Raw genomic sequence first — 15,052 nt, 5'->3', positions numbered from 1 at the left:
GAGAGAGAGAGAGAGAGAGAGCATGAGATACGAGCGAGATGGGAGTTAGAGGGAGAAGCAGACTCCCCTCTGAGCCGGAAGCCTGATGTGGGGCTGGACCCCAGGACCCTGACATCAGGACCTGAGACGAAGGCAGATGCTTAACCGATTGAGCCTCCCAAGTATCCCTAGATTTTTAAAATTTATAATAATTTATAAATCATATTCTTTAGACTTCAATTATCACACAGTGAATGTAAGTCTTAAGGAGTTTTTTGGGAACTGGGTTTTTTGGGAACGGGGTGGGTCATCTCTGAGCTTGCATTTCCCACAGTTAAGTCTATCATCGACCACACTGATATTCTACTAAAGTTCACATTTAGATTATTCTTTTAAAACATAATTTCCTCACAAAGCTCCCCTCCACTCCTGTGCTCATGCTCCTTTATGCTTTTCACACTTTTTTTCCTTACCAAAACGAATGACTTTGCATCAGAGCCCTTTAAGGGAGTCATTCTCTTCAGTTACTTGCCTACATCACCCTCCTACTTTCTGGTCCAATTGGAATGTCTCAAAATGTCCATATTCAATCGCTTGCAAACAATCTTTTCCTGCCTCACAGCATCTTTCTTTGTTTCCATACCAACTTAGAAGCACCTGCTGAAGCAGAAAGGTAACCACCCCGGAGACTAAGAGTTAGTGATGGTATTTGCTACACAGTCATCAAAAGGAGCCCGCAGACGTGCTCTGCACACCCTAGAAAGGGAGGAGAGTGCAGTCCAGGGCCCGCCCACACACTGGCATTTCAGGATCCGGATTCTGCAAAGCACCCACCGCACAAAGGTAGCATTGGCCCCAAGCAGGTCAATGTAGTTTATTGCAGGACACCGTCGGGCTTGCAAAGGCTGCTCTACTAACCTTGACTGGTCAAGATACCCAGGGTCGCTCTGCGCTTGGGAGGACAGTCCTCTAGGCTCGCTGGCCTCCTGGCCAGGGCCTGCCCTGGGGAGCCCCTGTCTCCGGCCAGCTGTGCGGGCGCAGTGGCCCACCGGCCCTGTCCCCGGCAAGCAGGTGTCATAGTGCAGAGCTCGAGCGGAGGTGGCGGCGGCCGCACAGTCCCAGCCTTGGCTCCTTCCCTCGCACCTGCACGCGGGTCCTGGGTGCTAACGGGGACTGGCCTGGCCGGGTGCCCTGCTCGGAGCCGGAGCGTGGAGCCCAGCTGGGGAGGAGCCGCCGGGGGATGGGCCGCGAGTGCAGGAGCCTCTTCTATTTTTAAAGCAGAGACTCAGCTCCAGCCTCAGCTCCACGGCTGGGCTTAACTATTCGCATGGGACAGGAAGGGAGAACCTGTGAACCCCCATCTCCCGCTCGCTGGAGACAGAGGACAAAGGAACTCGAGGTATGCAACAGGACGGTGGGCTGGGGTCCTTTATGATGGGTCCCCTGTAGCTGCCCCTTGGGGATGGGTGCCGCAGGGGCTGCAGCCACAAAGCTGGGGAGCCTGTCCTCTCCAGCGTAGGAGCAAATTGTGTCTGTGCAGCAGGGTCTGGGTGGGGGGGGGGGGGACACGCGGGCAGCTCGGGTTCCTTGGGGAAGAAGCTAGGTTCATAGGCTCAGGGTGGCTTCCCCCCAGAGATCCCCCACCTGTTCCGTGCGGGGCGCAGTTCACTACTGCACTTTTCCCGCAGGTCACTTCTCCGCTGAGAGGTGCCAGGGGTCAATTTCAGTAAAAAGGAGAATTCTCACCCTAAACGGCAGAGCAAGGAGAGAGGGAAACCGCAGGCGTGGGCTGGAGTGTTCTGCAGGCACGTGAAGCTAAAACGGGCTACCCTGGGCCCGATGGAGCCGAGAGCAGTGACGGCGCCTCCGGAGGGGCCCAGGGACGGCCTGAGCCCGCGGGCCTGTCACCTGCCATCGACATATGGGCGGCTGCTGTCTTGATGAAGGACGGTCAGGGATTCTGGTAGCCACCTCCACCTTTCTATCCCTATGCTTCGGCTCTGCTTTCTGTTGGCATTTATGGAAAAGAACATGAGGCGGGGGCCTGCCGTCCTATAACAAGCTGGGTGACAACAGGAACATTTCGGGAGTACGATGGTCTCCCCTGCACCGCCCTGTCTGGAGCTGCTGCCGTGTTCCATCGCCGCCCAAATTATCACTGATGGTCACCAGGATCTTTTCCTGATGTGGAATTAAGCTTTAATCCCACAAACTCCATGACCTGGGGCACGCGGCCTAATGATACCTCGGTTTCCCCTTCTATAAAACGAAGACCTTGGAGAAGATGATTGTTCTGACTCTCACATTGTTTGATTCAGAATCGATGACTAATGTACAAAGGGCAAGATGGCACATGAGCTGGGACCACAAAGGAGGACCTTCCCAGTGAAACCGCAGCCCTGGTCCTGCTCAGCGAAGGCAGCTTGTGCAAGGGGCACCTCCCAAGGTGCTGGAAGGGGCTGAAGCATGGTCAGTGAAGGGGCTTATTCAATCCGCCCTGTTTCCGTGTCCAGTTGTCAGGAACCACAGGCTCTTTGTCCTCAGGTGGTTCCCATGAGGGGACTGTGCGAATCGAGGCAAGCCACACTGTAAAGGGAAATACTCACTTCTGCTTTAAAAGAAATCTCAATTTTGAGCTTCGGACTCTTTGGCTTTGTACTTTCATTGCTGTGAGAAAAATACAGGCTTTGTACTTTATTGTAAGAATTGGGACAATTTTTCTTCTTAAAAAACTTTGGACACCGGGTACTGTAATCATTGCTAGGACTGTCCCCTCCCCTGGGTTGTGTTAAGAGTACACACGTCTGTGATGTCACAGATCTACTACACGGTACCTCTTAAGTAGTGGGTACTAAAAAAAAAAAGAAAAAAGTCCAAGCATCATTTGTGTATGGAATTCCAAAGAATACTTCAGTACTTCAAGAGGGCTTTATATAGTCCACGGGCTGGGGGGGTGATAAATTTCCAGTGCAGTGAAGAGAAAAAAAGCTATTGGATTTCATCATAGCTACATAGTTAAGAGAGATGTGTGCAGAATACATATAATAACTCACATCAATAATCAAGTGGATTCAGGAAATAATAATTACTCCTTTCAAAAATTTCAAGAGCCTCCAAAGCAAAAGTAATTAAAAAAAAAATGACTCCAGGAAATTGCAGGAAGATGTCGTTACAGTTAATTTACTGGAAAAAATAAGGAACAGAATATTAAATCTATGGAGGAGCTCAACTGTATGATTTCATTAATAGAAAATGCACAGTGCAGTGAATGTGTTTGGGACTGAATCATTCAGATGCTGGGTATCTATGATTGTATAAATACGAACGTACTATGGGATATCTGGATGTATAGAAGAATCTAGCATCTTTCCTTGTGTCGGTGTAAAAGTGGATTGGGTAAGTGGCAGGATATCATTGGGCCCTGTGAGGAGCCTGATGTTTTAAAGCAAACCAGTGTTAGATAAGACACGGCAGGAAATAATTAAAATTATAGTCCGCAGACGATAATGGACTCTGAAGTGTTACGTGCTAGAAAAAACATCTGAAATACACTGTAGATTAGAGATGACGTACAAGTACTATCCGCAAAGGCTAAAATAAAACTGTACGTGTTTTAGAAGGATATAGGAAATGAAATAGGGCCATTCTATTCCCATTTTAGCCAACGCTAATGTGTCAGAAAACTCGAGCACCTATGTTTGGGCCGGTTGCCAATCCTCAGTGAGAAAGTGCTGTGAAGGCTGGAAAAGTTTCAAAGGACCCCAGAAACCATCAAAGAGCTGAAGGCACTTCTGTGGGAGAGCAATCTCAATACTGGGGAAGTTTCAAAATGGAAAGTTGAAATCTAAGAGGGATTAGGGTGGAAAGAAATCTATGTATAATTATACAACGCACTGATAGGAGTGAACACACATTTTCAAGAAATTCTGAAAAACTAGACAGTTGGATCAACTTCTGACAGTTTTAAAATTACGTTTGGGACACAAATGTGAACTCTCTTTTTTGGTTTACACAACCAATCACAAAGTTCAGGAGCTCCTTGCTTCCAAAAGGCGGTGTTGAACTACCCCCCGAATCTTCAGAAACAGCTCAAGATGAATGGACTCCAGCTCGGATCCAGGTTGGCACTTTCCCCCACGTATGATAATGGAATATTCTAAACATATGCACTATCCACCACCCAGTTCAACAGCTACCAACTCACAACCTGTCTTGTTTCACCTTCAACATACCCATGGCTCTTCCTACTCCACTTCCAGGATTATTTGAAGCAAACCTCATTATATCATTTGATCCATCAATATTGCAGTATATATATATATATATATATATATATATATAAAGGTGAGAACTCTTTGCAATCATAACTCTAGCATCATAATCACACATAAACAGTAATTCCATATATCATCAAATACACGTTGATAATTGTTATTTCTGAAAAGCAACTCAGTTCAAAAGTGCCTTCTAGAATAATACCTAAATTAATAATGTTTCAATTCTTCATCTTAAGGCAAAAGTCTGTGATCTCTCTGTTTTCTAAATTTTTTTAATGTAAGATACCCGTCCTTAAAAAAAAAAAAATTCTTTTCTCTAAAGTATCAATGACTCACTATGTACAAGACATAAACTCTGCCTTAAATCATCACAAGACATATTAGATCCCTTGTACCTGCTAGCGCCAAATTTCCACCTTTGTAGAGTCGCATCTGGACTGGGCCATCGTTCAGTTCTGGGAGGCTGCCTTGCTGGGGGTGTCTTTACCAGGCCATGCGTACATGGAGCCCATCACCGCCATCTCCAAGGCCCACTCTTGTTGCTCCATTTTATTTTATTTTTTCTATTTTATTTAAACATAAGTACCTAAATCTGTTGGCCTAGTGATGGGGAATGAGGGCAGAGGAGGTCTGAGGGCAGGCCTGAGAGAAGCATCTTGGGGAAAAGCAGAGTGATTGTTAGCTAACAGTGAACCTTTGTCCGAGGGTCATTACTTCTCATCTAAAGGTTGCTGGGAAACCTACAGTGACATCTTGTGGTCCGTGATAACTCCTCTCCTAGTTGGAACTGAGTGGTTAGGAAAGGCCTCAGGGGTCTGAAAAAATCACAATTAGGGAACATATGGTTAGGATCCTCACAAAACCACGCATATAACAGCAGTGCCTAACCACGGGGAAGGGTGCACTATGGTGTGGGCAAGGCTTTGAGAACAAATGTTTATAAGGAGGCACTTTCAATATTACCAACTTGTTTTGGGATGATTTAAAAAAAGTATAAGCATAATATAAAATCCAGTTAAATGTAGTTTGAAGTCATAAAATTATATGCTTGCAGAAAACATATTTTTTTATCGTAGATCCTGAAACACAATAGTAAGGGGTTCTGTGGAAGAAAATGTATTGTCCCCAATGTCCAGGAGACTTAACAATGAAGAGCAAGGCTCTGGTAGCTGTTACTTACGGGTGATAGCTACCATACTCAAATGTTTGTTAATACTGAGAGTTAAAATCTTCTCAAAATGTTTAAAATATCTTTTTCAACATTATAAAATAAGAGATGTCTCTGAATTTCGGATATTTTAACTACACCGAGAGACATAAATGGTTTTTCAGAAAGACACAGATAATCCCCATATGTAGAAAGAAAATAATAAAATACAATTTAAGTTCAAAATCCCTGAATGCTTAAAGTGTGAGAGACCAGCGTAAACTGTATCAACTAAAGCAGATTAATTTCTAGTTGTGTAATGAAAAAGAAGGTGATGAAATGCCATTCATTCATTCATTCATTCGTCCATCCACTCAGTATTTCTTAGATGTCTACTGGGTGCTCTATCCTGGGTACACATGGATGAAAAGACAGTTGCCATCCACTTGAACCTTAAACTGTAGGCAGGTGTTGCAATTTTGCAACACTTCCTCCACCCCATCTAAGAAACCTGTGAACGTCTGGGCATCAAGAGCTCGTACGAGTCTATATGACTCGTAGAGTCATAAACTGGAAATTCCCCTAGTTATGTTTTGCTGATGCTCCTTAACAGCTACAACTGTCCACACAATATCTGAGGTACACATAATTTTCACTGAAGTTTCATAAGCTCTGAACAGTAGGTAGTGATTCTCAATGAGGAAGACACAATGTGATTGCAGACAGTGTATTTCCATTACTAAGGTTTTTATGAAGCCCAAAACAATTGTGAAAAAGTGGGCAAAAACTATTTTTTGTCATCGCTGTTACTCTTAACAGGTACCTTGGAAAGCTTTGGCTAGCACGCAAATTGTGAAATGAGTGCAGAGGTATCATGGTGAAAGATGCCACTAGGAGAGGAAAAAGCAAACAAGGGAAATCTAACCAAAGATATCAATTCTGGTTCTGAAAACAGTATTCAACACTTCTCTGGGCTTCTGCTAAACATGTTTTTAGAGGAAAGCCTTTTTAAAAACTCCTTATTTTGTGTTTTAGCCATAATACACAGAACAAAAAGATTTAAAACGCTCAACGATGTAACTATTTTTTTTTATCAATTCCACATGCATCAGCAATTTATCTACACTTGATTTAACAGATCTCAGGAGATCTGCTTTTTTTTCATATTTATTTATTTATTTATTATTATTTCTTTTTTAGTGAGAGAGTGAGCAAGCATGCAAATGGAGTTGGGGAGGAGGAGCAGAGGGAGAGAGAATTTTAAGTAGAATCTGCACTGAGTGTGGAGCCTGATGTGGGGCTCGATATCATGACCCTGAGATCATGACCTGAGCCAAAACCAAGAGTCAGAGACTTAACCCACTGAGCACCCAGGTGCCCCTGGTGATCCACTTTCTAATAGAGCTTTTCATTCCAACATAGTATGGAGTGAGGAGCCTCAACACTGCCTTCAAACAACCAAAGCTAGGTCCATATCCCAGGCCAGGAAAATACTAAATTTGTTACCTTGAGAAAGTTACTTCATTTCTTTGTGCCTCAATTTCCTCATCTGGAAAATGGGATAACGATCCTACCTCACAGGATTTCTGTACAAAGTAAATGAATTAATAGATAAATCAGAGCCATGCCTGGTATATAGTGAGCCCTTAATTAATGTTAGTTTTTAGATATTATTCCTGCTAGTGTATAATGTAGATATAAGTACATCATTCATGCTTTCATCAATTCTTGTCTTTCTATTTAACAGTAAAGTTAAAAAGCAACTTCAAAGCCTCACAATGCTCAAGCATATCAGTTACTGGTAAACCCCACAAATATTCCTGGTTCATCAGTCGCTCAGTGACTGTGATGTACATAAAATAGTTCTTGGTCTACTAGATATCACTTTGCTACTTAATAAGAAAAATGAAACAAAACAAACAGCCCGACAAAAATAGCTCACAAAAGTTAAGTGACAAAAAACAGACTAGAAGAGCTACAGGCCCAAAAATATGTCTGTCCTATGTTATAGGTGAGCCCACTGGTTGCTGAGAAAGAAATGCTGGTTGATATACAACAGACCAGCAATTTTCATGTAGAAACAGACAAACAAACAAAAAAAGAAAATGGTTAAAATATTAGAAATGGGAAAATTTAAAAAGGAAAAGGGAAGAAATCCAAATTTTGAAGTAATGGGAAAACACAGTAGTCTCTCGCATATCCTTATCAACAGTCCTAGCTTCCAGAAGGTTTTTGCTAGTGGTGATGAAGCCAGATGACTTGGACAAGCCCCAAGTACAGGTTTGTTGAGCTGAGTGGAAGTTTTTTCCCAGGTAAATGTCAGCTTAAAAGGCAGAGTCAATTCCTAAATGTGCAAGGATGCCCTTTGATGTCCTTGCTGAGAACCCTTTCGTAAAGCTAATTGCCGTTATTACCCCAGGGCTCTCAAATGTCTGCGTGCAAGTGTGCAGAAGCCCATCCATTAATTCACCACGCCAGCTTTCTTCCCAAATTTCCTTTGGTTATATCCATATTCATTCATTTCCAATGAGTCTGAGGTCTAGACCAAGCCCCTATATGTTCTCCTACTGGAATACAGTCCAGCCGCTCTCCCTACATCCATGCTGGTGTTGTCCAAGCCACATCCATCTATGCTGGCGTTGTCCAAGCTACATCCATGCTGGCATCATCCAAGCCATATCCATGCTGGTGTCATCCAAGCCACATCCATGCTGGTGTCGTCCAAGCCACATCCATGCTGGCATCGTCCAATCCACATCCATGCTGGCATCGTCCAATCCATGTCCATGCTGGCATCATCCAAGCCTCATCCATGCTGGCATAGTCCAAGCCACTCTCCACTGATTGAGTGGGATGTCTGGGATTTGCCTCAGAGTAACCCCAGGGTAACTTCTGCAGGTTTGATCGTGTGCTTCTGCAAACGCAAGCTTGTGTCTGGCAAGAGGGTGTTATCTTTCCGTTCAACTTATGAGCCAGGATGTTATTTAAAGTAGGAAACCTTGTCATAATAGACTTCTTAGAAAGCTGATTCTTCGTGCTAGATTTGGTTTGCTGATACTTAAGATTTTTGCAGCTCTGTCAATGAGTGAGATCGGCTCCCTGCAATCTGCCTTTCTTGTGCCCCGCTTTTTCGAGTTGGGGTCACGTATCGGCTAAGCTTCGATCCCTCTGACTGCTGTAGAATAAGGAAGCTATCTAACAAACAGACCGTCTACAACTGCAGGTTAAGGAAATCTCCGTGAGGGGGTCGTTCGTGGGCTGTGACCTCAGAGCCAGACAGCTGGGGGCTCTGAGAAAAACCTGCAAGAGCGTGTGTCTATCACCACGTCCAATGTTGCGAAGGCTGACTGTGTTGTTCTTTTTATAATTTTGATCTCTAGATCCTTGAGTTACTTAAAGATATTTTCTTAATTTCCAAACATCAGAGTTTTCTTCTAATTACATTTTGTTAATGATTTCTACATCAGTGTTCCTGAGGGTAGTGGATATGCTCCATATCAGAGGCAGCAAATGAAGTTTTGTGGGCCAAACCCGGCCCACTGTTGCTTTTGGCAAATAAAGTGTAAATTTGGAGTGGCACATGTCCCATACACCGAAGCACAAATTCATTATCATATGGGGCATCACGTGTAAACCACATTTACATCCATAGCTACTTACATCTATAGCACAAAATACAAAAATTGTTACATATTATCTTCCAATTATGACTCTCAAGTATCCTATATCATTTAAATCTGGAACCTCTCTTTAGAAACAAGACCTCACATCCAGTGCAGAGAAAAAATCCTTCTCTAAAAATGGCCAGCTCTGCTACAACTCCATCTTATCTTGTTACCACGTGAAAATAGCCAAACTGAATAATCACTGCAGTTAAAACAACCCATGCCTCACTTCAGCCACCACCCTCCATATAAGGTGTGCTCTGAACCTGACTTTTCAAGAGTTTCCAGATTACCTTAATCATTCCTTAGTTCCTTACCAGAAAAGGATGAGGCATATTACAGAAACCATGGAAACATAATAAAACACAGAAAAATCCCAAAGTCAACCTTGGCATACAATTAATAACAGTTATTTAAATATTTTACAGACACTATGAAGATAATTGGTGGGCCAGGATATAACAGGAGAAAGGAATAACGATATTGTTAAATCAAGATTTTTCTGAGACAAGATTTTTAAAAGCTGAAAAAAATCTCATCATAAAAAAGAACTTTCCAGACCATCTATCAGGAATGTGTCCAAAAGGTAAGGAATGGACTGTTTGAGAGATCAGATAGTTTAGATTAGTGTCAGAGCACCAGACACAACCACAGAATGCAGGTGTAGGCAACCCATACCGTAGTGTACTGCTGATGAAGTGAGTTTTGGCACTGTGGATTGTCCTCCAGATAATTAGGCTAATATATGAACCACATCATTGATGATATGAGGAATGCTAAAAAGAAAAAAATGCATTTTCAGAAGTAAGTGTTCCTTCAATAAATAGAAACCCAGATGACTGCCCAATTAAAAGCGCCGGAATTATTAAAAACAAAACAAAACAAAACTCAGCTAACGCAACAAGAATAATAAGGAGCCTCCTTAAAAAAGTTACCTACAAAACCAAAGAAACAAAAACCTTTAGAAAACATTATACTTAATGGCAAAATGTTGACACCTTTCCCTTATGAATTGAAAAATCAAAAATGGACACTAATTATCACCACTCCATTGAACATTGTACTGAAGGTTTTAATCCATAAAATAACTGAGGAAGAAGAAATACATAATGGCAAAACAATTGGAAAAGAAGAAACAAAACTAGCGTTATTCACGAATAATATGATTTTCTCCCTTAAAAAACGCCATAGAACCTACAGATTCTTATTAGAATTAATGAGAGTTTGGCAAGTTTGTTGGGTATAATATTAGTATGTGTATTTTAAAAATATTTTATTTATTTATTCATAAGAGACAGGGAGAGAGAGAGGCAAACATAGGCAGAGGGAGAGGCAGGCTCTATGGGGAGCCTGATGCAGAACTTGATCCCAGGACTGCGGGATCATGACCTGAGCCAAAGGCGGAGGCTCAACCACTGAGCTACCCAGGTGTCCCAAAATTAATATATGAAAATTAATCGTATTTCTCCATGCCTACAACACAGAGAAAATGAAACAATTTAACCAGATACTTTTTTACAATAGCATAAAATAATTTAATACTGAGGAATGAATTCAACAAAAATGTGGAAGACTTTCTCGGAGGACAATAAAACCTTACGAGACACATTAAAGAAAACCTATAGAAATGGAGAAATACATCATGTTTATTCCCTGGAAGGCAAGTGATGCAAAGATGTAAGCTATCCCTTTAATAAATGATTGCTAGGTTAAACGAGTTACAACAAAAAAATCCAACAGGTGTTTTGTGAACTATAGAAGTTGCTTCTAAAATTTAGAATTTCGGGAACCCTGGGTGGCGCAGAGGTTTAGCGCCTGCCTTTGGCCCAGGGCGCGATCCTGGAGACCCGGGATCGAATCCCACGTCGGGCTCCCAGTGCATGGAGCCTGCTTCTCCTTCTGCCTGTGTCTCTGCCTCTCTCTCTCTCTGTGTGACTATCATAAATAAATAAAAAAAAAAATAAAAATAAAAACTCCAAAAACAAGCTTTGGTTCAAAAGTGACAACCTGCAGAGTTAAGAAAATTAAAAAAAAAAAAATAAATAAAATAAAATAAAATTTAGAATTTCACATTTACCAAGCACAGCCAAAGCCACTGAGAAAACAGAACAAACAAAGTGGGAGGGCCTGCCCTACCAGGTATCAAGATATTTGAAAGCTATTGAAGCCAACATAGTGTGGTTTAAGTCTAGAGAGACGTACCCAGTAAGACAGCCCATAAACAGACCTTTGTATGAACAGACACTATACTTATGCAGAGGGGGTGCCTCAGTGACTATGGCTTGTGGAATATATGACTGGCTTTCCATTAAATGAGCTGAATATAATTGACTACCCACTTAGGAAAAAAAAAAAACATGGGCTTATATCATTCAAAAAACTCAATTGCAAGTGGATAATTTGAAAGGAAAGCTTTAAGAGAATACAGAAAAACACTGATCGTCTTGAAGTACAACAGGAATTTTTAAAATAAATTACACAGAGAGTATTAACCAAAGTAGAAACGATTGATAACCTTGACTATTTTTAAAATAAAAATGTATTTATTTTAGAGATGACTGGGTTTCCTCTTCGTACCAAAAGTGTGCACAGTGGAGAGGAAGAGAAAACATTCGACAGAGCCCTACTCCAGCAGGGCTGCAGAGGACAGTTGCCAACTGGGTGCCTCACGTGACCTTGGGTGACCCCTGAAGTGAACGAGTGGAAGTGTGTCTGCAAGACCACAGGGGCTGTTCTAAAATGATTGTCATTATCTGTTATTTGGGGACTCGTGACAGTTCTGAGAAATGCCTGCTCTGGAATAGGGCAGGTGAGGTCATGGGTGTGATAAATTCACAAAAAGGAACTCAGGTTGTCTGTGCTAAAAGCTTCTCTGGTCAAAAATGTTTGACCCATAGTCAAAGCGACATGAAAGAATCATAGTGTTTCAGAGCTAGGAGTGGACTTGGATGCCGGGTACCTCAGTGATCTACGAGGGGTTTCAAAGAGCCCTGTGAGGTCAGCAGAGCTGCCCTGGAGTGAGCCCGCAAAGCGCGGGGCTCTGCCTTCAAGCAGTGCAGCCTCCACTCGATCAGCTTTACAAATGGAGCTTCCAGATCATAAAAGAAAAAGTCAACATCTTAAAAAAGTCCCAAACCCACTGATCTTGTCTAACTTCTTCATTTTGCAGATAAACTGAAGTTGAGAGAGGGTAGGTGGTGTCCTCACGTCCCCCTGAGTGTTGCCGGCACAGCAAGACTAGAACCAAGACTGCTGCTCCCTTATCTGTTCTCTTTCCAACGTACGGTATTGCTGCTTGACACCACGGGCAGACAAAGCTAAGCCGGGGACAGTAAAATAAGGAAGGCAAGGGGCACCTGGGTGGCTCAGTCGGTGGGGCGTCCAACTCTTGATTTCGGCTCACGTCATGATCTTGGAGTCCTGAGATCGAGCCCCACGTTGGGCTCCTCGTTCGGTGTGGAGTCTGCTTTGGATTCTTTCTCCCTCTCCCCCTCCCCCCACTCGTTTTCTCTTTCACTCTCTCTCTCTCTAGATAAATAAAATCTTTAAAAAAAAAATACGGAAGGCAAAAAGGAGATCTAGCAATGTAACCCACATACGCCCTAGGTTTTTGTAAGGATTCAGTGAGTTTATGATCGCGCATGTTTAGAAGAGTCCCTGGCACAGAATGAAGGACTGCATTGGTGTCTGCCATCCTTGTTCCTCCTCCTTCCTTCTCTGTAGCCACTTGGTTGCAATGTTCTGTCTCTACCAACTACCAGCCTGAAAATCAAACAAGGTCCACAAATCCATACAAGGAATGACATCGGCACCCCGTGCTCTGTGGTCTGAGCACAACAGCTGCCGGGAAGAAAATCTGATATGTGCCCCGGACAAGGACTTAACATAAGAACAATTTTGCTCACCATCCTCCTCCTGCCCATAGTTCTAGCCACAAATAGCTTTATCACCAGGAACCATGCGCTCATGGGAGGTTGGGGCGCGGGCAGCAGGTGTGGGGCTTTATGTTGATCCTGAAGAGAGAGGCGCACTCATGGTTGTCTCTGCCACGTCAAATGCACTTGCAAGAGGGGGTCTTAGAGCAGAAAGCATAGGGAGTCAGGAGTCCCAGGTGCCCTGGCCTCAATCCCAGCCTGGGATGCCATGGCGGTGGCACACACACTTTGGTGGGCTGGCTCCCGAGTCCTGGGGGCGGCCTATCCTTGCACAACTCTCCCACCCCACACTGTGGAGGCCACTGTTGTCTCTTGCCTTTGGGTTACCTTAACTACAGAGGATGCTGGACATGGAAACAAAGCAGCCCCCCAGCCTCCCGCACACACTGTGATCCTTCAGCTGCTGGTGTATGGAGAAGCCAGTCGTGTGCATGGGCAAAAGCAAGATTTAAAAAAAATAATAATTTTCATCATTCCTACCACTTGACTGTCTAAGTCAGAGACTAAAAAACTTGGGGCACAGCCTTGAAGAGGGAAAAGCTGAAGTCCAGAGGTCTTGATTACAGCAGATATTGACCCTTTTTATATCGGCCAGACCCCTTCTTGCAACCTCTGACGCTTGGCAGTTTCCTGACTTGCTTTAGAGAAAAGAAGAGAGCAATCTCCTCTCAGTTCTAGTTCCCATATAGGGTGTTTGGGGTGTTTTCTGTATGCCATATGCACTTTGAAGGGCCATAATGAGCATTCAGCGTAAAGTGAACAAAGAAAGTACATTTAGTAGTATTTGAAGGTTGGCTCAGAAAGTTTGGCGTTTTAAGAATAAAAAAGTATCCGGGGCGCCTGTGTGGCTCAGTGGTTGAGCATCTTCCTTTGGCTCAGGTCATGATCCCAGGGTCCCAGGATCGAGTCCCACATCGGGTTCCTTGCTAGGAGCCTGCTTCTCCCTCTGCCTGTGTCTCTGCCTCTCTCTCTATGTCTCTCATGAATAAATACATAAAATAAAATATTAAAAAAAGAATAAAAAAGCATTCACTTAGAGTGAGAAATCAAAAGGTAAATGAATAGCATCCCTCACCAAAAGGCAAGCCAGCTTTGAGTTTATATGAGATGAATACGATACTTGAAGACATTAACAGCCATTCACTGATCCTAGTTAAAAAGAGACGGGTGACGGGTTTGCTTGGTTTGAGGAGGAGGGCTGGTGCCAATCCAGGGGGCTGCAAGGCATCAAGGAAAAAGGGACAGTAAGTCTGATGAAGAAGAAGGAGGAGGGAAGGGCATTATTATAGATTTAACTTCTGGATGGCATTGATTTTGTGTCTTCATTTTTCTTTGACAATTAACTCCCTGAGTCTCTCCATGGACATCTACTCAATGTATGTCAGAATCCACACTGCCCGGCGAGGCATGAGAAGAATGGGCAAAGCGCTGTGTTGGAAGTGGTAACACAATCCTAGGACTGAAGCTTGAATCCCCTTCCTTTTCCTTTCCATTTGCCTCCTTCCTTTGTTCCTTCCTACCTTGATTATTTGGTAAGTGCTGGCCATGTGCTGGGCACTTTCCAGGCTTGAGGATGACAGGAGTTGCTGTCTTCAAGAGGCTTACAGTCTGGTAACGATCGGACCTGGTGGGTGGTGTAGTCAACATCGAATTTGTGTGGGGTAGCAGGTGGATACGGGTAGAGCAGCCCGGAAAGCACTAAGCGATTCTGTGTCTGGCTGGGGTGATCACACAGACCCCCAAAGATGGACTGCAACCCACTACTGAGCTCACTCTGGAAAAAGGGCACTGCTTGCTTCATAATATAAACCAAAAAAATCAAAGTTCTGTAAATGGTGAAGATGAGTGATGTCAGAAGCCGCATTAAAATACCAAGATTTGGGATCCCCGGGTGGCTCAGAGGTTTGGCACCTGCGTTTGGCCCAGGGCATGATCCTGGAGGCCTGGGATCGAGTCCCACATCGGGCTCCCGGTGCATGGAGCCTGCTTCTCCCTCTGCCTGTGTCTCTGCCTCTCTCTCTCTCTCTCTCTGTGTCTCTCATGAATAAA

The 15,052-nt window shown here is 43.6% G+C and overlaps 1 protein-coding gene and 1 long non-coding RNA gene across 4 annotated transcripts in view; one reads left to right on the top strand and one right to left on the bottom strand.

Annotated features, from left to right (window-relative positions):
• Window positions 1-15,052, bottom strand: part of ASB5 (ankyrin repeat and SOCS box containing 5) — a 52,031-nt gene that overhangs the window by 21,813 nt on the left and 15,166 nt on the right. The window lies entirely within an intron of this gene.
• LOC112651114 (uncharacterized) lies at window positions 926-15,042 on the top strand. 2 transcript variants are annotated; one of them, XR_003130613.3, is made up of 4 exons: window positions 926-1,378; window positions 1,668-4,099; window positions 9,497-9,654; window positions 12,238-15,042. It is a non-coding gene; the product is annotated as an uncharacterized LOC112651114 (long non-coding RNA). The 2 variants fall into 2 exon arrangements; XR_007402642.1 differs by lacking the exon at window positions 1,668-4,099 and having other exon boundaries at window positions 960-1,378.

This window comes from Canis lupus, chromosome 16, assembly GCF_003254725.2.
Source record: "Canis lupus dingo isolate Sandy chromosome 16, ASM325472v2, whole genome shotgun sequence".
NCBI classification, from domain to species: Eukaryota; Metazoa; Chordata; class Mammalia; order Carnivora; family Canidae; genus Canis; species Canis lupus.
The sequence above is the reverse complement of the archived record's forward strand: the minus strand, read 5'-3'. Positions and strand labels throughout refer to the sequence as shown.